Source organism: Bos indicus, chromosome 9 (assembly GCF_029378745.1).
Source record: "Bos indicus isolate NIAB-ARS_2022 breed Sahiwal x Tharparkar chromosome 9, NIAB-ARS_B.indTharparkar_mat_pri_1.0, whole genome shotgun sequence".
Classification (NCBI taxonomy): Eukaryota; Metazoa; Chordata; class Mammalia; order Artiodactyla; family Bovidae; genus Bos; species Bos indicus.
Window position 1 is genome coordinate 58,829,156 of NC_091768.1, and position 24,115 is coordinate 58,853,270.

Genomic DNA, 24,115 nt, shown 5'->3' on the forward strand with positions numbered 1-24,115 from the left:
ACATAGAGGTAATCATAGCCTCTGACAGAATTATTAGTCAATTTGGGGACATAATTTATTTGTGTTTTAACGAATTCACATAGGCAAACATCCAAGCAATAATACAACTTGCTTCCAAAAAAAATAATAATAATAAAATAAAATGTTTTGAGAAAATATCTTTATTATTGTGTTAAGATCTAGCAAAGAAATATATCACTTTCTCAGTGTCAGCATTAGATTCCAGAATTTTATGCTAATTTTGAGTATAATTGTTAATATCTATAAATGGAAAGCAGAGGTTGGATATGAGGTCAATCTTTCATTAATCACCAGGGCTGATTGGGCTGATTTCACTGGCTAAGCAGATGTCTCCTTCCTCAATCAACACTCCAGGTGTGTTCCTCCCAAAGCTATGTGTCCAGTGGAAGAGGATGACCATCTGTCATAGAGGACAGTTCTTTGGTCAATGGAATATGAGTAGCTGTGCTACCCTGCTAGAAACTCCAAACAAGTTCTCAAGGTCCACTGGTAGGAGAAATAGGATCATCAAACTTCCAAGATTCCAGACACATCCAAATGAGGTGCTGAATGTGGCAGTCTGCTTTTCTTAAAAAAAAAAGAGAGGAAGAAAAAAAGAAAAGAAGATAAAGATTAATTCTTTTTAAGCCATGTTTTGGGCATTAGAATAATTTCTATTCAGTAATTTCTTATTCAATTTCTACATCTCTTCATATTTAAAAGCATTAGAGACCTAAGAAAATATAGTATTCTAATTATAATTTCCAAGAAATACAGAAAAATTTTCTTACCTAGGTGAAAACAATATAAATTCTATGGAGTGGAAAGTTATTAACTTAAAACAAATAATATGGAAGCCTTAAAAACTACACAAATTATTCAGTAATGTCTTTCAAAAGTAGCTTTGTTTTTCTGAAACATGGTCTTACTATTTAAATCACTAAATGTAAGGTGAATGCAGTCATCATTTCATTGTGACTTCCGATTACCTTTTAAAACAAAAGGTTAGAGGAAGTTCTAAAAGCAATAGTAAAAGCAATACAAAGTATTGGAATCTATATTTTTCCACAAGTAAATTGATGACAAAATTGTTCTGGTTGAAATTCACTTTTTTAAAATTGATGTTATACCCAAGAGAAAGTTCACATAAGATATTCACTGGAAGGTGGGTCATAGAGGATCCTGCTGTGATGTATGTCGGAGAGTGTTTTGCCTATGTTTTCCTCTAGGAGTTTTATAGTTTCTGGTCTTACATTTAGATCTTTAATCCATTTTGAGTTTATTTTTGTGTATGGTGTTAGAAAGTGGCCTAGTTTCATTCTTTTACAAGTGGTTGACCAGTTTTCCCAGCACCACTTGTTAAAGAGATTGTCTTTAATCCATCATATATTCTTGCCTCCTTTGCCAAAGATAAGGTGTCCATATGTGCATGGATTTATCTCTGGGCTTTCTATTTTGTTCCATTGATCTATATTTCTGTCTTTGTGCCAGTACCATACTGTCTTGATGACTGTGGCTTTGTAGTAGAGCCTGAAGTCAGGCAGGTTGATTCTTCCAGTTCCATTTTTCTTTCTCAAGATAGCTTTGGCTATTTGAGGTTTTTTGTATTTCCATACAAATTGTGAAATTATTTGTTCTAGCTCTGTGAAGAATACCGTTGGTAGCTTGATAGGGATTGCACTGAATCTATAGATTGCTTTGGGTAGTATACTCATTTTCACTATATTGATTCTTCCAATCCACGAACATGGTATATTTCTCCATCTATTAGTGTCCTCTTTGATTTCTTTTACCAGTGTTTTATAGTTTTCTATATATAGGTCTTTAGTTTCTTTAGGTAGATAAATTGGAAATAAAAGCAAAAATAAACAAATGGGACCTAATTAAACTTAAAAGCTTCTACACAACAAAGGAAACTATAAGAAAGGTGAAAAGACAGCCTTCAGAATGGGAGAAAATAATAGCAAATGAAGCAACTGACAAACAAGTAATTTCAAAAATATACAAGCAACTCCTACAGCTCAATTCCAGAAAAATAAATGACCTAATCAAAAAATGGGCCAAAGAACTAAATAGACATTTCTCCAAAGAAGACATACAGATGGCTAACAAACACATGAAAAGATGCTCAACATCACTCATTATCAGAGAAATGCAAATCAGGACCACTATGAGGTACCATTTCACACCAGTCAGAATGGCTGCGATCTAAAAGTCTACAAGTAATAAATGCTGGAGAGGATGTGGAGAAAAGGAAACCCTCTTACACTGTTGGTAGGAATGCAAACTAGTACAGCCACTATGGAGAACAGTGTGGAAATTCCTTTAAAAACTGGAAATAGAACTGCCTTATGATCCAGCAATCCCACTTCTGGGTATACACACTGAGGAAACCAGAATGGAAAGAGACATGTGTACCCCAATGTTCATTGCAGCACTGTTTATAATAGCCAGGACATGGAAGCAACCTAGATGTCCATCAGCAGATAAATGGATAAGAAAGCTGTGGTACATACACACAATGGAGTATTACTCAGCCATTAAAAAGAATACGTTTGAATCAGTTCTAATGAGGTGGATGAAACTGGAGCCTATTATACATAGTGAAGTAAGCCAGAAAGAAAAACACCAATACAGTATACTAACGCATATATATGGAATTTAGAAAGATGGTAACAATAACCCTGTATACGAGACAGCAAAAGAGACACTGATGTATAGAACAGTCTTTTGGACTCTGTGGGAGAGGGTGGGATGATTTGGGAGAATGGCATTGAAATATGTATAATATCATATATGAAACGAGTTGCCAGTCCAGGTTCGATGCACGATACTGGATGCTTGGGGCTGATGCACTGGGACAACCCAGAGGGATGGTATGGGGAGGGAGGAGGGAGGAGGGTTCAGGATGGGGAACACATGTATGCCTGTGGCGGATTCATTTCAATATATAGCAGAATCAATACAATATTGTAAAGTTTAAAAATAAAATAAAATTTTAAAAAAGAAAAAATAATAAAAAAGAAAAAAAAAGATATTCACTGGAATTTAGGAACAGAAAATTTATTATAAATGTTTTAGATATGCATCATAAATTAAGAAAAAAAAAAGCTCTGTAGTGAAATACCAGACAGAAGGAGAGATAAAAAGAAGTAGTAAGTTAAGTGGAAAAAATCCTTGAAATATATTAAAAAAAAAAAAAAAGCCAGACTAACAATCAACAGAAATAAGTAGAGGTGGCCATAGGGAAATGTTTTTAATGAATTGAGTAAGTGAAAAAATATTGATAGAGAAATTCTTTTTTAGAAGTTCTGATTAGAGGGAACTTTTTACAGGCAAATTTAACATATAGAATGGAAAATGTTGCCCCCAAAAAAGAAATCATAACTTGTAAGCCAATTGTAACCTTGAAGTAAATCACAGGGTTCTAAATTAGATCTATCAAGTGAGGTTGAATATTATATCTTTATTTTATATTCTATTCTTCTGAAACTATAGACCAATATCTCCTTTGCCTGTTTTGAGAGCTGATTTTCATTGACTGATGGCCTCAATGATTTTTTCTCTAAAATAATAACAAAAAACAGTCTATTTGTAAATAGATGTATGAGATGACACTTTCATTCAGTTTAATATTTTCTCTCTGTGTTTTCTATTCCTAGATAAATTTGTACCAGATTTGTCCTGAACACTCCACACAATGAATATCATTATCTTCTATCTTTTGGCATAGTTTTAAATTCTTAGAGAGTGATTAATTTTAACAGGCTTTTTTGTTTTGCAGCTCAGATTTACATGGCAAGATGCTATTAGTAGGAATGGGCAGAAAGGAGATGATAATGGTGGTGATGATGGTTTTATAGAGTGATTTAGTAAACAACAAAATAAAACATTAAAGTGATACTTCATACAGGAAAAAGTTTATGAAAATTTTATATATTACTATTAAAGGGAATGAAGTGTTAAAAGTAAGTCAATAAGCCCCAAATAGAGTTGCTTCTGCTAAGCCCCACATCCAGGTCACCAAACTGACATAATTAAAATTTTGGCTTTCACAGATGCAAAATCTTAAAGCAGCCAATCAGAAATCACCTGATTCAGAAGTACACCCGACAGGTTCCTGCTATCCCCTAAAGGAAAGCAACTTTGTAATAACCAAGCCACATTTTTACCTATTATAGGACTCTGAGTTCTGTTTCCTTCTGCCTGCTGCTGCTGCTGCTAGGTCGCTTCAGTCGTGTCTGACTCTCTGCAACCCCATAGACAGCAGCCCACCGGGCTCCCCCATCCCTGGGATTCTCCAGGCAAGAACACTAGAGTGGGTTGCCATTTCCTTCTCCAATGCATGAAAGTGAAAAGTGAAAGTGAAGTCACTCAGTCGAGTCCGACTCTTAGCAACCCCATGGACCGCAGCCTACCAGGCTCCTCCGTCCATGGGATTTTCCAGGCAAGAGTACTGGAGTGGGGTGCCATTGCCTTCTCTTACAGTACTCTTATTTCATTCAGCTCCTTGGAGATCCTTTCTATCTGCTAGATTGGATCCTGCCCAATTTGAACCAATTTTTGTTCCAATAAATCCTTAAAATTTTTATTGTGCCTCAGTTATCTTTTAGTAAGGTATTTTCATGATTAAGACACATATTTGAGAAACTCTCATGAATGTTCTGTACTCTGGGTCCAGTGGAAAAGCTTCTGTGGAAAGATGTATTTTTAATGTGCGTGCATTCGTGATAAGTCGCTTCAGTCCTGTCCCACTCTTTGTGACCCTATGGACTCTAGGCTGCCAGGCTTCTCTGTCCATGGGATTCTCCAGGCAAGAATACTGGAGTGGGTTGCCATGCCTACCTCCAGATACTTAAGTGTGTCTTATTTCAGCCCACAATTGCTTGTACTGTGCCTGACATAATTTGGGACTCAGTCCATTCTCAGATTGGGGACTTAACGGCTGAAGCTCCACCTTGGGGCATCCTTGAAATGTGACTTTTTCCAATTGCTCCACAATAACTCAGAATGTAAAAGCTGCCTAGAATTCCTGATCTTTTCCTTTCCCATTATAGTCCCTCCCCACGGGATGTTTTATTATCATGAGCATTGATTTGATTTGGTAGCTTGTCATTCTCAATTGTGTTGGCTGTGATCTTGTATTGCTCATTGGTAATTCTAAATAAACTACTCAGGAAATCCATTTTGATTCTGAAATCCATTCTGATATCTTCCTATTCTTTCCAACATGGTTGAGACTCCCTGAGGGAAGCATGCAATAATTATTTCTTGGCAAATATTATTCATTTTTCCTTTTAGATATCCTCTGAATTGGGGATCAACCAAGTATTGTCTCTATCCAATTAATTCTGCTTCAGTAAAATATAAATAATAATCTATTCATTAGCCTATAGAATAATTTTCTAATGAATTTAGCTCCTGGATGATATAATGCCTTGCAAGTAATAAGGACTAAATAAATGTTGAATAATTATTTTTTCATTTTAAATAGTTGCCTTAAACACTTATTTTTACTGCTTTTTTTGAAGTCCTTAAAGATATATGCTTAACTGACCATTACACAGCTATTTTTATCACCATTAATTTCTCATTTATATTTCTATCAAATTCTCATTGTTATTGGTTACTACTGCTTTTATTCAAGTTATTTTATTATAAAAATAATTGCATATACATTGGACAAAATGTTTAGTACAGAAGTTCCTTGGAATCTGCAGAAGGATTGATTCCAGGACCCCTGTGGATAGAAAAATCTGCAGATGCTTGAGTGCCTTGTATAAAATGGCACAGTTATTTGCATATAACCTACTCACATCCTCCAATATGTTTTAAATCATCTTTAGATTAGTTTTACTACATAATACAATGTAAATGCTATGTAAATAGTTGTAAATACAATGTAAATGCTATGTAAATAGTTGCCAGCATGAGGCAAATTAGAGTTTTGCTTTTTGGAACTTTGTGAAAAAATTTTTTCTTTAATATTTTTGATCTGTGGTTGGTTGAATACAGAGATACCAAACCTGCAGATACGGAGAGCCAACTGTATTAAATTATATAGCAGGAAGCATTTTTAAATCACTCATAGTCCCAAACGTAACGCCCAGATATGACTATCTTGAATATATTAATCTTGTTTCAGAGCTATGTTTGTGTGTATGTGTGTGCTTGTGGTTATGTGTTGATACTAAAGTACTAAAGTCCAATTGCAAGCCCCTCTTTTTTTTTTTAGAATTTTAGAGATTGTAAAAAATCCATTGGTTATAGTTTTTATATTTTACCTTTTCCCTGCTGTTTCACAAAGCACAGTTTTCACACTACTAAATATTTTTCAAAATTATGTTTTTTTCTTGAGTGACTAATATTCTATCCTACAAATTACTTCAATTCACTTAACCATTCACTGGTTATTGACCATTGCTATTTTCAAAGTCTTGCTCTTATAAATAATGTTGTGATGAAAGTCCATGAAAACAAATCTTTTAGTGCCATTCTGATTATTTCTTTTGGAAAGATTCCTAAAAATGGAAATAGAGGATGAGCCCCTCTTCAGACTTTTATCACGTTATCAAAATGTTTCCAGAGAAGTTGTGTTCAGATGCACTTCCACCAATGGCAACATACAAGAATGCCTGTCTCACTGCATCTCAGCATCCTTGCGTGCTTAGTCGCTCAGTTGTGTCTGAATCTTTGCAACCCCATGGAGGGCAGCCCCCCAGGTTCCTCTCTCCTTGTGGATTCTCCAAGCAAGAATACTAGAGTGGGTTGCCATTTCTTCCTCCAGGGACCCAGAGATCAAATCCAGGTCTCCTGCTTTTCCTGCGTTGACAGGCGGATTCTTTACCCACTGAGCCACTGGGAAAGCTGAGCATCCTGACATCCATAGATACTGATCTCCACCAACGACAGAACTATGTCTGTGTTGTTCTCGCCTGTGTCTAAGAACCAGCTCAGTTTGAACCCATAGTGACTCAATAATTATTTGAGGAGAAAATTAATAAGTATTTAAATCTTTGTAAATTAAAAAGGCAGACTGTTCATGTTTTTGAAAAATACCTATTGGTATCTGATATATAATAAACAGACCTAAAAATATGATTTCTGTTCTTGTGAGGCTTGCAATATGATGTTGAGATCATTAGATTTTTCATTTGAATTATTGTATTACTAGTAAGGTTTTTCCTTTGTATTGACTTTTTCTACACTATTTCTTTTGTGTATTATCTATTCATGGATTTTACTCATTTTTCCATTGGTATTTTTGAATGCTTTTCTAAATATTCCGTGAGAGCTCTTTATATATTATGAGCTGTCTGTCATATTTATTGCATCAGAAGTTGTACTATATCTTTTAATACTGTGGTTGATATACCATATAGCCATACCATCTTAGGAAAGTTAATTACTCTAAATTTCAGTTGATATTGAAAATAATCTACTTCAAAATATCTTTTGATGAACAAATTGGATAATTCATATAAAACTTTATAAGATCTTAAATAGTAAGCACTCAATACATGAATATTAGTTTTACTATTAATGTCATTATTGTTATTTCTGTTGCTCAAAGAAGACTTGCTCATATAAAAATCAACAACAACAAAAAAATAATGCACACTTTTTTTTTCTGTCCATAACCCAGACAAACTATTACAGGTTTCAGCTTTCTTAGTATCTAAGTGATTTTTTTCAGGGTATTTCTACATCAAAAAATACCACTAAGTAAATAGGTCAAACAATTTTAGAAGTATTTATATCCTACTGGCAACTTAGCTGTTTGAAAAACTTCACTCTAATTAAAACCATCTCAAAATTTTATTCTTATATAACCACAATTACTAATGGAATGTGAGTACCTATTGAGTGCTGTTCAGTTCAGTTCAGTTGCTCAGTCATGTCCAGCTCTTTGTGACCCCACAGACTGCAGCACACCAGGCTTCCCTGTCCATCACCAACTCCCGGAGCTTGCTAAATTCGTGTCCATTGAGTTGATGATGCCTTCCAACCATTTCATTCTCTGTCATCCCCTTCACCTTCTGCCTTCAATCGTTCCCAGCATCAGGGTCTTTTCCAATGAGTCATTTCTTTGTATCAGGTGGCCAAGGTATTGGAGCTTCAGCTTCAGCATCAGTCTTTCCAATGAATATTCAGGACTGATTTCCTTTAGGATTGACTGGTTTGAAATCTTTGCAGTCCAAGGGACTCTCAAGAGTCTTCTCTAACACCACAGGTCAAAAGACTCAATTCTTTGGTGCTCAGCTTTCTTAATAGTCCAACTCTCACATCCATACATGACTACTGGAAAAAATATAGCTTTGACTAGACAGACCTTTGTTGGCAAAGTAATGTCTCTGCTTTTAATATGCTTTCTAGGTAGGTCATGGCTTTTATTCTAAGGAGAGCAAGTATCTTTTAACTTCATGACTGCAGTTACTATCTGGAATGATTTTGAAGCCCAAGAAAACAAAGTCTCATTGTTTCCATCTTTTCCCCATCTATTTGCCAGGAAGTGATGGGACTGGATGCCATGGTCTTAGCTTTCTGAATGTTGAGATTTAAGCCAGCTTTTTCACTCTCCTTTTGCACTGAGTGCTGTACAACTTCTCAAACCACACACTGAAAATCACCACCCTCACTTATTGATACACACTGCATTTGCTTCTATCACAGTATTTATTATGACAGAAAGATAAAATGCCAATGAAACAAATGTAGCTCAAACTAATGAGAAAACTCTATCTGGAATTAGTAACTTGTGCCATGTCCAGCAGATGTCAAATATTTCTATGTTTTCCTTGAAAATTTAAAATATCCTGTGGTGCTCTGAATTGACCCTCTACACCTAGAGATTTCGTGCAAAATTTTGGACCATGAGGTTATATGTTTTACATTAGCTTTTGTTTTCTTCTTTATGTTTAATTCTTTATTTGTATTTTGCTTTCAATAATTTAAGAATATAATTTTTCATAGCAACCCTGACCAACATCATTGAAAATGTTTACTTTTTTTAGGCCTCTTATTTACTTTATAACATACCAAAGTAATACATAGACCAGATGCATGAGAGTCACGTTAGGTGCTTCCAAGTAATGCCAGGCATAATCAGAATACTTATGGATCGGGTCCCAGAATCTAGATATTTTAACCAACATTGACAGATGACCTTTGGGGACCCCACAATTGAGAATAATGTTCCTGAGAACTGTTTCTGGGTTAGCTATTCTATTCTGCTAATCTTTAGTTGAGTTTAGGTTGATTTTAATTGCTCTAGATACATACCATGTTTCCTTATCAGAAAGAAGAAGACTGTTACTCTTATTTTTATGGTTATTTGCATAAATCATTTGTTTCATCAGTATTTTCTATTTTATTAGCTTAGAATAGTATTTATATCTGCTAACTTTCATATCTGCTATCTTACAACTTAGATAAATTCAAGCTGACATGCTGTCTAGTGTCTAGTTCAAAAAGGCTGTGATGTGTTTAACGGAGAAAATGTATGTGTAGATCAGTTTTAACCAAGCATGAGTTATAGTGCTGTTGATCATAAGTTTAATGTTAATGAATCAATAATATGGTTTAACTAGGTTTCACTAAACAAAATCATGCATAAGTTTCTATATAAATCAGTTGATGAAAATGTCACAACCAGAGACTCATAGGACACTAATCCTCTATTTCCCCTGAAGCAGTAGTTCAGTATTCACTAATCTGGGGTTTGTGATGACTTTATAAACATAAATACTATGAATAATGTGATTTGACTGTATAATATTTCCACCTATAGATGAGATAGACCTAAGTAACTACAACATCATAGAAATTACTAAAATACAATAAAATTCTTAGGAGGTGATTCTCTTTGAGTACTTAATACCTCCATTCTTAACATAATTAATTATAAGTCTATAGTATTTATTTTTTAGTTCTGGGTGTGCTGGCTCAGAAAATTTCAGAAAATCTAGCAATGGGCACTTGTGAACTTGTATGAGCCAGCTCCTGGATTTTTAGATGTTTATCTTTCTTCTTTTTCTTTCTAGTTCTTTCATCACCTTAACCAATATATGATTTTTTTTTTACTTCTCTGATAAAGATTTCCAAATTTATTCTCCATATTGCTAGCATAATTTTTGTTTTTAATTTATGCGTTTTAGTGATTCTAATAGAAAGTTATATTGACTATTAAACAATATGATGCCTTGCAAACCCTACTTCTCCATCTCATCACATTGGAATCTTATCTATGGCTGTTCTTTCAGCTTCCGTTCCTGTTTCTTTAAGGCCCTATCTTCTTTGAGCAGGCTAAGTTTGGCTCGCAAGCATCCAAGAATATATTCTGGCTTTTGGAGTAAATAATTTTTAGTTTTAATCTTCCTGTAAGTCTTCAAAGTAGAGTACTTTTCTTTCTTTTGAAATTTGTTTTGGTGATCCTTTAACTTGTAATTTTTATTCTTTCATTTTTCTGTTTACCATTCTCTGAGAAAAAAAAAAAAAAAACTAATTTTCTCAGGACATTTCACATTCTACAATATGTAGAATTACCTTACCTCTACTCCATAAATTCAATACTGCCTTTATCAGATGTGCAGTTGGGTGGTATGCTTATATCCATAATTTATAACCCAATTCCTGAAATCTAGCAGACTTCAATACATCATCGTTCTATTGGCTTGATATGAGCATAACTATCTCTCTGACACTTAAAAGAAGATAGATGATTAAAAAGAAATCCTCCAAAACTTCTGCTTGCCAGGCATTATTACTTTCTCCTTCTCTTTCCCACTATGTGAAAAGCAGTGATACCCAACACTCTCTACTTTTCTTTATTCTCTCTTGGTATGCATACCACTTTATAATGGAATATTATTAATTCCCGTTTATTTCTTATCAGTTATTTTGGTTCAGCTAGTGTCAGACAGGCCTGGCGTGCTGCAGTTCATGGGGTCGCAAAGAGTCAGACATGACTGAGCAACTGAACTGAACTGAACTGCACTGAATGTCAGACACTGTTCTGATAATATACATTTTTTTTTTTGTACAAGACATGGATACTGATTGAACTGAGAGTGAATGACACTCTAGCTTCAGCAAAAAGAAGTAACCATGGAGCAGCTAAATAGATGAAGTTCTGCCCATTGTCTAGACTGCATGGAACTTGTGTTTTTGAAGCAGGCAGCAATGTACAGGATATGTTTTGAGTAGGGCAAAGAGTACCAGAAGATGATTTTTCTACCAGTTTTAAGGAAGGCAACTATATATACCCCTCCTTAATTTAGGGGCTTTCCCCATGGCTCAGCAGTAAAGAATCTGCCAGCGATGCAGGAGATGCAGGAAGCAGGTTCAATCCCTGGGTCAGGAAGTTCCTTTGGAGCAGGGCATGGCAACCCACTCCAGTATTCTTGCCCGGAAAATCCCATGAACAGAGGAGTCTGACAGGCTATAGTCCATGGGGTTGCAAAGAGTCAGACAGGACTGAGGACACAAGCACCTTTAATTTGGACATGTAACGAACATAGATTGGAACCTTCTCAAGCCTATTGATTTACAAAAGCAAGAGGTATCTTGGAGAAATCTGTACCAGCAAAGGTTGAGAGGGCCACGGAATAGGGAACCTGAGAAGTAAAAGATGTGTGCACCTCCTTTTCAGTTCTTTAAGGTCTTTAGACAACACAGGAGAGGACCAGTCCAGTGTCCCTTCCTCCAAATGAAGAATCATGGAATTTAGTTTAAATACAAAGGGTTACTGTACCAAGCAAAGCAACTTCACAACTAAACAGAGGATTTTTTTTTTTCCCATTACTTCTGAAAGGGTCAAAGAGGGCTTAAACTTTTAATACAGAATCTTTTCTGATGACAAGGAAGCTGAGGGGAAGTAAGTACTTCTTCAAGGAAATTGTGTAGTCTCCTCAGTGAAAATCACTAGTATCGGACTGCTGCTGCTGCTGCTAAGTTGCTCAGTCGTGTCCGACTCTGTGTGACCCCATAGATGGCAGCCCACCAGGCTCCCCCTTCCCTGGGATTCTCCAGGCAAGAACACTGGAGTGGGTTGCCATTTCCTTCTCCAATGCATGAAAATGAAAAGTGAAAGTGAAGTCGCTCAGTCGTGTCTGACTCTTCACGACCCCATGGACTGCAGCCCACCAGGATGTTCCGTCCATGGGATTTTCCAGGCAAGAGTACTGGAGTGGGGTGCCATTGCCTTCTCCAGACTAAACACTGTCAAACCACAGCGTTGATTAGGGATATTTACTCCACCACATGTGAGGGAGTGGTAAGTCACTTCAATCATGTCCAATTCTTTGTGACCCTATGGAATGTAGCCCACCAGGCTCCTCTGTCCATGGGATTCTCCAGGCAAGAATATTGGAGTGGGTTGCCATTTCCTACTCCAGGGGATCTTCCTAACCCAGGGATCCAACCTGCATCTCTTCTTATTTCCTGCATTGGCAGATGGGTTCTTTACCATATGACTAAATGAGGTCTCTGCCTTGAATCTCCTCTCTCTCTGTCCCCACCTATGGAAGACTAAAGACAGAAAGGGAAAATGAACAAAGCCTGGATGAGAATTCTCCGGCATTCAAGGTACTAATATGGAAAGAGAAGAGAAAGAATAGATCCCATAACTTGCCCAAATCCAAACACACATAATCTGTGCTGGGAGGAAAATTCCTATCAGCTATGAGATAGAATTTAATATGCACTCAACTAAGTTAAATTATAGAAAAAGATTTGAAAGCTTTGAAATCTTACAAATATAAAGTATTATAAAGGGAAAAACCTATATATTAATAGAATAGTTAAATAAAATATTGGGGGAAAATTGAAACGAATTTATGTAAATAATCAATTTGAGACTCCTTGGTAACCAGTTATATATACTTTTGAAAAGCTCATATGTTCTATGTTGACTAATAAAACATGTTTTCTGAATACATTCTTTATGTCCGATATATAATTATATTTTATTCTTACATATACACGTATATATCTTTCAGCCTCATTGTTCCAATAGGTATTTTAGAAAGTTCTCTATAGGTTCTTACTTATATGAACAAGTTTAACTTTTTTCTAAAGGTAAGGATTATTTCTTTCTCTTTTTTTTTTTAAATAGACAAAGCACCTGGCATGTGAACTTATATAAGCACATGAAAAGGAGGATACACCATTATGAATACATGAGAAAAGGTCACTGACTGGATGAAATATTTTTGAGAATTAGACATGGCACTGTAACATTTTCAAAGCAAGTACAATAGATGGACCAAGAAAGCATTCAAACACAAAAGTCAAAAAATAACTTATAATCAGAACCACAATAAATCCTGGAGGGCATGCAAAAGCCTACTCAGGAAAAGGGACCAACGTGCTCAGTCATTCAGCTGTGTCCAATTCTCTGCAACCCCCTAAACTGTAGCCCCCTGGGCTCCTGTCCATAGCATTCTCTAGCCAAGAATACTGGAGTTGGTTGCCATTTCCTCCTCCAGGGGATCTTCCCACCCTACGGATTGAACCCACATCTCTTGTGTCTCCTGTGGATTCTTTACCACTGAGCCACCTGGGAAGCCCAACAAAAATGAACCAATGTTTATCAGTTATCCACTATGTGTTGAGGACCAAACGTGATATCATAGCACCTCCTTCTGGCCCCAGAATCCTTTTCCCAGGTTCTCCTTCCCTGTGGGGAGTGATTCAGCAGAGAAGGGCCAGAGCAAGGCTGCTCTGGCGGCTAAGAGAAATAGTGCCCTTGGAGCAGGTCCAAACAAGAGTCATGTTTCTTGCAAAAGAAGTGCCTGATGCTGGATTTTCAGAGCAAGAGCTACGGAATGGGCAAAAAAGGAAGTATTAGGTATACAGGTGCCATGATGAAAATATCAAGTCCATAGTTTTTATCAACTTAGTCCTTTTGGGTGTTGAGGACAGAAATGGAGCTGCAGTCCAGAAAAAGTTTTCCTTCATCAACCAGCTCCATGATGTTAGACTGCTCCACTGAACTCTGTGGTATTCAATCTCTGAGTGACTGAGGAAAAGTGGCACTGTCCTGAAATGATAACTTTCTGCAGTTTTTGGAAGAGAGTAGAACACAATAGGTAGAGAAAGTGTAACATTTTCTTTTTCTAGGGCTGATTAGGTGTTAACAGTGGTAAAGAATCTACCTGATAATACAGGAGATGCAAGAGATGTGGGTTCGCTCCCTGGGTCTGGAAAATCCCCTTGAGTAGGCAATGTCAACCCACTCCAGTATTCTTGGCTGGAAAATTCTGTGGACCGGAGCCTGGTGGGCTACAATCCATGGGGTCACAAAGAGTCAGACATGACTAAGTGACTAAGCATGTTTTGTAATGAAGGATTTTAAAGTCCATTGTCTAGCAAAAGTATAAGCGCAGTTTTACACTTTAATAAGTTCAAAAGTTAAATACTACAACTTCATTTTGAAAACTATATTTGGAAGTATAATTGGGCATAATTATATTTTTTGGAACTTTGAATAAAATAGTTTTCCATTTAAAGTTTTTGTTTTAGTTAATGTTTGTCCTCTTCAATGGAGAGATTAAAACCAAACAGCGATATTAAAAATTTCATCAAAATATTTAAAAATAAATAAACGCTTATTAAATATAAATCATGGTGCTTTCAAATGAATTTTTATATAAGATTTCGCATTTGTACATCAGAACTTGACTAAAGCTATATCTGCACCAAAGCTTCTGGTACCCTTTGTTCATGATCTAGGTAGCTTTTTACGTTCTTTTAATGAAGTCAAAGCTTTACAGCCTTTCTTAAAATACTTCTTGGTTTAATATATGTGTAACATATTTTGCACCATTTGTGGCAAAAATTTCATAATTTTCATAAATTTTGAAAATGTATGTAGTTTATGTTAGTGGTTAAAACTAAGTCAGGCTGAAAGTATAACAGTGAAATTGGTATGAGGCAGAGTTGTAGGAGAACAAAGCTGGGCATGGGGGTGGGATGGGGGCCAGATGAGTTTATGGGGGAGGTGAAGAGGGCAGGGCCAGGCTGGTCAGCATCGGACAGATGGCAGAGATCAATAGGCCGAATCACTAATAAACAAAGGACAAGAAGGAAAGACAGAGGAAACTGACAGTCCTCTGGGTTCTGGGCCATGTCAAAAGAAGGTGGTTTTGATTGATATACATTTTCCCTGTGACGTGATTTGTGTTTTAAAACAAATTTCACTACATTTATTTTCTCAGAAGAAGGCACAAATTCTTATCTTTTCCCCATAGTGACACTTTAAGTATTAATTGAATTTTTGAAAACCAAGTAAGAGAGGAACATCTGGTCCACTATGCAGATTAAACCTCCCCCAAATTATGCATATATATATATATATATACATATTTCTAGAAGTAAAATGTCTTAGAATTTAATGTATACATATGTAAAACTTAAGCCATATTATAAATAATTATCTAAGGCAACTATACAATTGAGACACAAAGCTAATAGGTCCTACACAATTGTATAGCGTTATCAAGAATCTTAGGTTAAAATTAACAGCTGGATGCCAAGAAAATTATTTTCTCCCTCTGAAATATTTTACCAAAGCTTCCCTGATGTATTTCCTAAACATTTATGATATTTTTCACTTGACACATATTCAAGTATTACTTCTTTACAAAGAAATCTACATTCTTTAAGGTATTAACATGTTTAAAAGGAATTTTAGAGAATGTGTTGGATTCAGAAGATGGGATTACTTTGAATTTTCCCATAGAATAAAAAGTACCCGATGCACAGACAGTTCAAACTTTTGATAAATGACCATGCTGAATCCAGTTTGACTGTCACCTCCATGTCCTATTCTCTAGCTAGTACACATCTGATATTGACATTTCCAGGGCAAATTCTCTAACTCAATATTCTGAGTTTTATTCATTTTTAAGGGGGAAAATGACATATCTCTTAGATGGATTTGATTGGTGCCTTTTAAACTCAGGAACCTCAACATTGCTACCACAATGTTGGGCACCTATACCAATTAGTAAAGTGATGAAGCAAAGTAAATTCTTAAGAAGTAGTTTGTCAATCTCACTTTTGAAATAAATCAGTCAAAATGTATTTATGAAGAATTGTTTCATGTCTAGAAATCTGCTAGATGCTATAGGGTAAAATGTTTCAGAACACAAGGCTTCTACTGACAAGGAACTTGGGATCTGTCCAAGAAGATTGTCCTACTTATTTTCAACTAGATAGCTCTGCTATAGTTACTATGATTTGAAACTATTTAAATTGAGATATTGTCGGATTCCACTTGAAACAAGAAATGACAGCCTTAGCAAAAACTTACAAAATTAGCTTCTGAGTAAAATTGAATGTGAATAATATGATGCTTCTAGTGTTTTATCCTTAAATCTTAATATAATTCTTGAAGGAAAAGATCCCCACACATCTAGTGTTTCACAAATAAGATAATCTGGTATTTTTCCTTCTCTTTTATTATGTACATATATAATAACAGGACACATATATACATATATCCTTCCCTTGTGGCTCAAAGAGCAAAGAAACTGTCTGCAATGTAGAAGACCTGGGTTCAATCCCTGAGTTGCAAAGATCTCCTGGAGAAGGGAATGGCAACCCACTCCAGTATTCTTGCCTGGAGAAATCCTTGGACAGAGGAGCCTGGCCGGCTATAGTCCATGGGATTTGCAAAGTGTCGGACAAGACTGAGTGACTAATACTTTCATATACTTTCACAGTTGATTTACAATTTTGTATTAATCTCAGGTGTACAGCAAAGTGAATCAGTTATACATATACATATATCTACTCTTTTTTAGATTCTTTTCTCATATAGGCCATTACAAGGTATTGAGAAGATTTCCCTGTGCTATACAATTGTTAGTGATTTATTTTATATATAGTAGTGTGCTTATGTCCCTTACAATCTTCCATTTTATCCCTCTCCCTTTTAAATTATACAAATAATATACATGCATGCTAAAATAAAAATAGAGGCTACTAAGAAAAAAATATCTGAAGATAACTACTTTTGAAAGTTGACTGGTACGTATCTGTATTAATTTCCTCTGGCTTCCATAGCAGAGTACCACAGCTTAAAGAACAAAAATTTATTCTCTGACAATTCTGTAAGCTAAAAAAATCCAAAATGAAAGTGTTGATGGGGTTAGCTTCTTCTGAGGTCTGTCTTCTTGGCATTGCAGAAAACCCTCTTCCCTCTGTCTTCACAAGTCTTCCCTCAGCACTTGTATGTGTCCTCATCTCTTATAATTAAAAGCCCATCTCCAAATATAGTTGCATTGTGAGGAACTGGGGGCTAGGATTTCAACATAAAAAATTGGGGGGATTCAATTCATCTCATAAAATCATCTAGATAAATAAATAATCGATAGGTGAAGCTAAACACACATATATGTCCACCTCTCATGTAATATATAATTTTATATAGATATAACTTTTATAAAGTCTATTAAATATTTTCTTATGGACTGTGGTCTACCAGTCTCCTCTGTCCATGGGATTCTCCAGGCAAGAATACTGGAATGGGTTGCCATTCCCTTCTCCATGGGATCTTCCCTGCCCAGGGATTGAACCCTGGTCTCCTACATTGCAGGTGAATTCTTTATTGTCTAAGCCACCAGGGAAGCCCAAATATTATATAGATATATAGAGAGATTATATATATATAGGTATAGATATATAGATTATATATATATATATATGATACAGCACAGATCTATATAGATATATATATATAGATTATATATATATATATAGATTATATAGGTATATGATACAGCACAATGTTTTGAAGCAGTTATCTGCTATTAGTCATTTGAATTGTTTCTAGTATTTTTTTCTATTTAAATACTATTCTATGAACCTTCTTATATATACACTTTAACATAATTTCCTGTGAATTTTCTCTTGATAAATGTCTAGTGGTGTATTCTCTTTGACAAAGAGTGTGCTTTCTTTTCCCCTCAGGGATTTTGATACTTCCTGCAAACTTTGCATCAATTTTCACTCCAGCAAGCATGAAATGCAAGTACCTCTCTACTAAGGCCATGCCAGCATATTGCTTCTATCATCCCCATTTTGTCTGATAAAAACATAACTTGCTCTATTTATATTTGTACTTATTAGCATTAACTTGATCCTGGAAGGATGTGGACTTTTTTTTTTTTTTCCTCGTTTATTCCCATCTATATTCTTCCTCTTGTGAATGTAGGCCTCATCTGAAACCTCCCACCTTCTATCATCACTAAATATAATTAAAGCTTATTATTCTCTTCAGTGAATCACTGAACAGCATATGGCATTTGAGTCACTACCAGAAAAGTTCTGTAAAGTTAAATAACTCATTACTTTCCTTGCATCACATGCCCCCTTAGTGATACCTGCAAATTCTCTCACCTGGATTGTTGTTTAGTCGCTAAGTCGTGTCCAACTCTTTGTGACCCCATGGACTGTAGCCCACCAGACTCCTCTGTCCATGGGATTCTCCAGGCAAGAATCCTGGAGTGGGTCCCATTTCCTTCTCCAGGGGATCATCCTGACCCAGAGATTAAACTCGTGTCTCTTGCATTGCAAGCTGATACTTTATCCCTGAGCCACTGGGGAAACCCAAGCCAACACAGTGCAGCAACAGAAACCCCACCAGAGCTGTGGTTCAGTGAGTGTTGTGCTCTCCCATATTTGCCAAATATTGTAGCCTTTCCCTGCATCTAGACATTTGAAATATTTCAACTATAATACTTTCATGCCCCACAGGTTGCACACTGTGAGGCAATGTTTGACATTACATAGTTTCAGGTTAATGTGGCCAATAAAGCACAGTTTTAAATATTTTACTGTCTGTTCCTTTTTCCTGCCCTACTCATTTCCCTGCAAGCCCTCATTTATATTTTAAATTGAGATTTTTTTTTCCCTCTGAGACTTGGAAAAATGGCCTAAAAATGATATCATTAGATACTTGGTATGTCTCTCAGTGGTGGTTTCTCAGAAATGAGAGAAAAATAATCGATTTCCTCAGAGATACTGACACTTCAGTTCACAGGCTGTTCTTGGTTTGTTTCTATTCTGTATTGAATTCATCTAGGTGTTCTGTATGATCAATCTAAGTGTTCCAGACTGCTGACACCATATGCCTTATGAGAGTCTTTTTTTTCCCAAACTATTTTTCATAGATACAGAATGAGATGAATTATACAGCACATTAAACAAAGTGCAAGATTGAAAAAAGAAAGAAAGACAGAAAAGAGTGTGAATGCAAGATGATTCCTTTGCTTTGGAAAATGTAACTTTACTTACCAAACTATATGATCGCCTTTACAAAAACACCGATGCCTTCATCACCATCTTTGTTATACTCTATGTTTATCACAGCTCATTGCTGCAGGGTGATTCAAATCCTCTGTATGTTTCTGGCCACGGTCTTGATAGCAGCCAAGTCTCCCTTACAAAAAAAAAAAAAAAAAAAACACAAACAAACAGAGTTTTGAGAAAAATACATAAACATTTTCTAGGAAAGTCACTTAATCTGTCTTTCTCTTATCATTAATATTATTATTTGTTCTATCTCATTCTACTGCCATATACATATCAATTTGAATTCACATTTTTACTTTTGGATCTACACAAAATAGATAATCAACTTGCAGGATGTAGAGTCTTCCTCAGACTGTAATGGCAACACAGGTGCTTATTTCTGCTCAAGATAAAGAATATATTCTTCAAACACTTGCTGAATATGTCTTTCATTCAGCAGAGCTAATTAGTTTCAGTTGCTTAAGCTGAGCAACTATTTGCTTCAAGGAAGATATTATATTTGCTTAATTGCTTTTAAGTGCTAAACACTGTAAAGGATAATGTTGTCTGAGAATAGAATGTTGTCCTAACTAGTTAGAGGATAGTTTATGAAACAAGGGTCAGGAGAAATTTACAACCAGTTTGAGTGATAGTACTTTTCCTGGTTTGTTGATATGGACTGCTGCTGCTGCTGCTAAGTTGCTTCAGTTATGTACAACTCTGTGGTACCCCATAGATGGCAGCCCATCAGGCTCCCCCATCCCTGAGACTCTCCAGGCAAGAACACTGGAGCGGGTTGCCATTTCCTTCTCCAATACATGAAAGTGAAAAGTGAAAGTGAAGTCACTCAGTCGTATCCGACTCTTAGTGACCCCATGGACTGCAGCCTACCAGGCTCCTCCGTCCATGGGATTTTCCAGGCAAGAGTACTGGAGTGGGGTGCCATTGCCTTCTCCAAGTGGGTGGACTACTTATCCTCAAACATCAAATACTCCATATCTAATCAAATTTGATCTTTAATCATATGGACTTCATAATCAAAATAAATGCAGGGCAATCGTTCAAAGCGTGTCTTAATAAGCAAAATGACAACAATACCAGAGAAAAAACAACCACATAAAACTACTCTTTCTGTATGTTTGGATAGAGTTATTCTATCCTCACTCTACGTGTTTGGGTTGTAATTAAGACATAGATCCAGCGAATCATTCTTAGCAAGACTGGTACTGTTTCTTTAGACCAAAATGAATTGGTAAGCAATAAATAAATAAAACAAAAAGGAAATAAAACAAAGCAAACCACTTTTGTTTTGATTTTCAGCTGAACAAAACAATAAGCCAACAATGGACACAACCGATGCCTAGAACTTGATAATATCAATCCATCACCCTCTAAAAACTGTTTCCCTTTGGTATAGGAAGCTTTATCTCTGACTCCAAATGAAGTGACGGCAAGATACCAAGTTTAAAATTCTCTAACTGTCAACGGCTGTTTTACTAATTATCCAGATTCCAAGGCAATCATACAACCGTAATCATTCACCTCACGCCTGGAAACATAAGTCTTGTTCTTTTGATGAATATTTATAAGACAGTGTAAAGCAGTCTACTTTCTTTTCCCTTCAGGCAAGACAATTTGGAGTTCATCAATATGTATTACCAAGGACTTTTATAAAAGGCACTTCAAAGAAAATTCATCAGGCATTCCTTTTGTCTTGATTTCTGTTAGACTGATACTTCCTTTTGACAAGTATCAATAAATTATCCTCTGATGGCTGGAAACTTGATGTCTTATTCAGAAACTTCCTCACACAGCAAAATCTGGGCTTTGAGTTTCAAGTGAAATTATTAAGATCCCACATCTAATTTAAGGACAGACAGAAGATATGCAAATTAAAAACAATAAAACAAACATGTATAAAGTCACCCTACAGCACACAGGATGGAGTTTTACCATAGTTGAGGGTTTTCTTGCTGTACAGAACTTGAAACTATTCTGTTTGCCATGCAAACATATTTAGAATTCCCTCACAAGTTTTAAAAAAATGCAAGCCTCAGTTCCTGGATAAATGGAAGAACCGCAAAAATTAAAACCAAATTAATGTAGATATGGAAGTGGAGAATGACAAGCTGTCTCTTTCCATAAGGCTGATGAGTTTTCTTTTTTGAATATTATTGTTAGCTTCACATTTATGTAAGAGGAGGATGAATAAATACAATTGTCTAAAATAAGAATGAAAAAAAAAATCACCGTTTTATTTAATGAGATTTGAAAGGGATATAAAAATCCTTTTATTTGTATCCTATTTTTAAAAAGCTTTGTTATTTTGTTTGTTATTCTCATGAAAAATATTTGGAATATGGGACCACAATTGATATCTATTTCTATAAATAAACACAAAATTGCATGTTGACTAAAGCATTCATCTTATATCATGGCTTAACTCACTCTTTACAAAGTTATTGTGGTTGTTATAAAAAAATATTTCCACGTTCTACAAAATTGTTTTGTCATTACCTGAATAAAATAAAGTATAAATCTAATTTAAGCTTAATTCAAAAAGGGAGCAAAGGGGTAGCATTTGAGTTTGAATACGTACTTTGCAAATCAACTATAACACTGATCAAACAATCATTCTATAGGACTTCATATATGTCATGTTTCTGAAAATATAATCCACAATGAATAAGTCATTTAGAATGTAGAGTTTATAAAAATAAAGGGAAGAAAGAAAGAAAATATTACAAGCGGAATATTTGTGGCAAACAAACTACTATAGTATCTGAGTCCCTAAGAGCTGGGATATGTTCAGTGGCTTAATAAACATCATTGGCTACAAGAATGTTATTTTCAAATAGTTTATTTTTAATATTATTTTGTAAGAATGATGATGATGTCAGTATGATATACATTTTCCAGCTCTGTACTCCAAATACAGCCTAGAAATGTTGCTATGTTCTTGACATAATGGCTATTAATTCCTGTGTGTAAAAGAAAAATAAAAGAAACAGATCAATTATTTCTGACAATACTCCTTGTGTCCTCCACGCACTCATTTTAAAATAAAATCTGCCTAAAGTGCTATATGAATTGTCTATTTTTATGTACAAATTACTACAAAATGTAATGGCCTAAACAAATAAACATTTATTTTCTTATTATATCCATGATTTTAAAAACAGGAGCAGTTTAACTGGATGGTTCTGTTTTAGGATCTCTCATAACATTGCAGTGAAGGTGTTGGCTGGGATTGCAATCATTTAAATGTTTGACCAACACTGGAAAATCTGCTTCCAAGCTCCCTCACAAGGACTTGTCAGGTGATCTCCATTCCTTACAGAAGGAGGAGATCTCAGTTTCCTACCACATGGTCCTCTCTATAGATCTCTTTGAGTGTCTTCATGGCAACTGGCTTTTCCTGAAGTGAGTGATCCAAGAGAGAGAAGGAAAAAACCACAATGCCTTTTACATTCTATTCTTACAAGTCACCCATTGTTACTTTCACCAGATTCTATTCATGAGAACTCAACAACCCAAAGTCCAATGTACCTGTGAAAGGAGGTGAATTAGGCTCCAATTTTGGAAGGGATTGTTACTGAAGATTTATGAACTCATTAGAAAAGCCCCTGATGCTGGGAAAGACTGCAGGAGGAGAAGGGGATGACGGAGGACAAAATGGTTGGATGGTATCACCGATTCAATGGACATAAGTTTGAGCAAACGCCAGAAGATGATGAAGGACAAGGAAGCCTGGTGTGCTGCAGTCCAAATAGTTGGACACGACTGAGTGATTGAACAACAACCAACATTACCAAAGATTTATGAACACAATTTAAAACTTGTAAATCTCACAATTGTGGGTTATGATAGTGCTCACATATCATGAAAATATGTAAAAAATTCAAATTTCACCCACTAGAGAGATCTGGATTAATTCCCTCAAATTAGTCAGAACAGTATTTAAAGAATGCAAAAGGGCAATGAAATACAACGTGCAGTTTATATGTGATGTCTATACCATATGAGACACTTTATTTGCTCATTCATTTATTCATATCTTAATTTTTTTAAATATATGTATAAGGAAAATTATAGAAGTGCTCCTATGCTTTTTTTTTTTTTTTGTCTGGAGAGAAAAATAAATGTAAATGCCCTTTACCCATCTCAGAGGAGATAATAAGGACTCATGCAAATATCGGGAAAGGGAGTGGCGTGATATACTATTTCAGAAAATCTTGGCTGGTGTCATACATACAAAATACTGAAGGAAAACTAAAGATGGAAGACCAATTAAGAATCAGTGAAATAATCTAGACAATAGACAAGTATTAAAATTTATGATAGTGGTCATGAGAAAGATAAAAAAGAAATGGATTTAGAAATATGTGAAAAAAGAGCAATTATCCATGAAATTAAAAGACGCTTACTCCTTGGAAGGAAAGTTATGACCAACCTAGATAGCATATTCAAAAGCAGAGACATTACTTTGCCAACAAAGGTTCGTCTAGTCAGGGCTATGGTTTTTCCTGTGGTCATGTATGGATGTGAGAGTTGGACTGTGTAGAAGGCTGAGCACCGAAGAATTGATGCTTTTGAACTGTGGTGTTGGAGAAGACTCTTGAGAGTCCCTTGGACTGCAAGGAGATCCAACCAGTCCATTCTGAAGGAGATCAGCCCTGGGATATCTTTGGAAGGAATGATGCTAAAGCTGAAACTCCATTACTTTGGCCACCTCATGCGAACAGTTGACTCATTGGAAAAGACTCTGAAACTCCAGTACTTTGGCCACCTCATGCAAAGAGTTGACTCATTGGAA

The 24,115-nt window shown here is 35.7% G+C and overlaps 2 long non-coding RNA genes across 4 annotated transcripts in view; one reads left to right on the plus strand and one right to left on the minus strand.

The window, feature by feature from the left end:
• The window catches only part of LOC139184921 (uncharacterized), a 318,414-nt gene that overhangs the window by 106,168 nt on the left and 188,131 nt on the right, over window positions 1-24,115 (plus strand). The gene's annotated exons all lie outside the window — the stretch shown is intronic.
• Window positions 156-22,752, minus strand: LOC139184922 (uncharacterized). 2 transcript variants are annotated; one of them, XR_011568461.1, is made up of 4 exons: window positions 22,664-22,752; window positions 20,959-21,160; window positions 19,303-19,447; window positions 156-588 (listed from the first exon to the last, which is right to left on the minus strand). It is a non-coding gene; the product is annotated as an uncharacterized lncRNA (long non-coding RNA). The 2 variants fall into 2 exon arrangements; XR_011568462.1 differs by lacking the exon at window positions 20,959-21,160.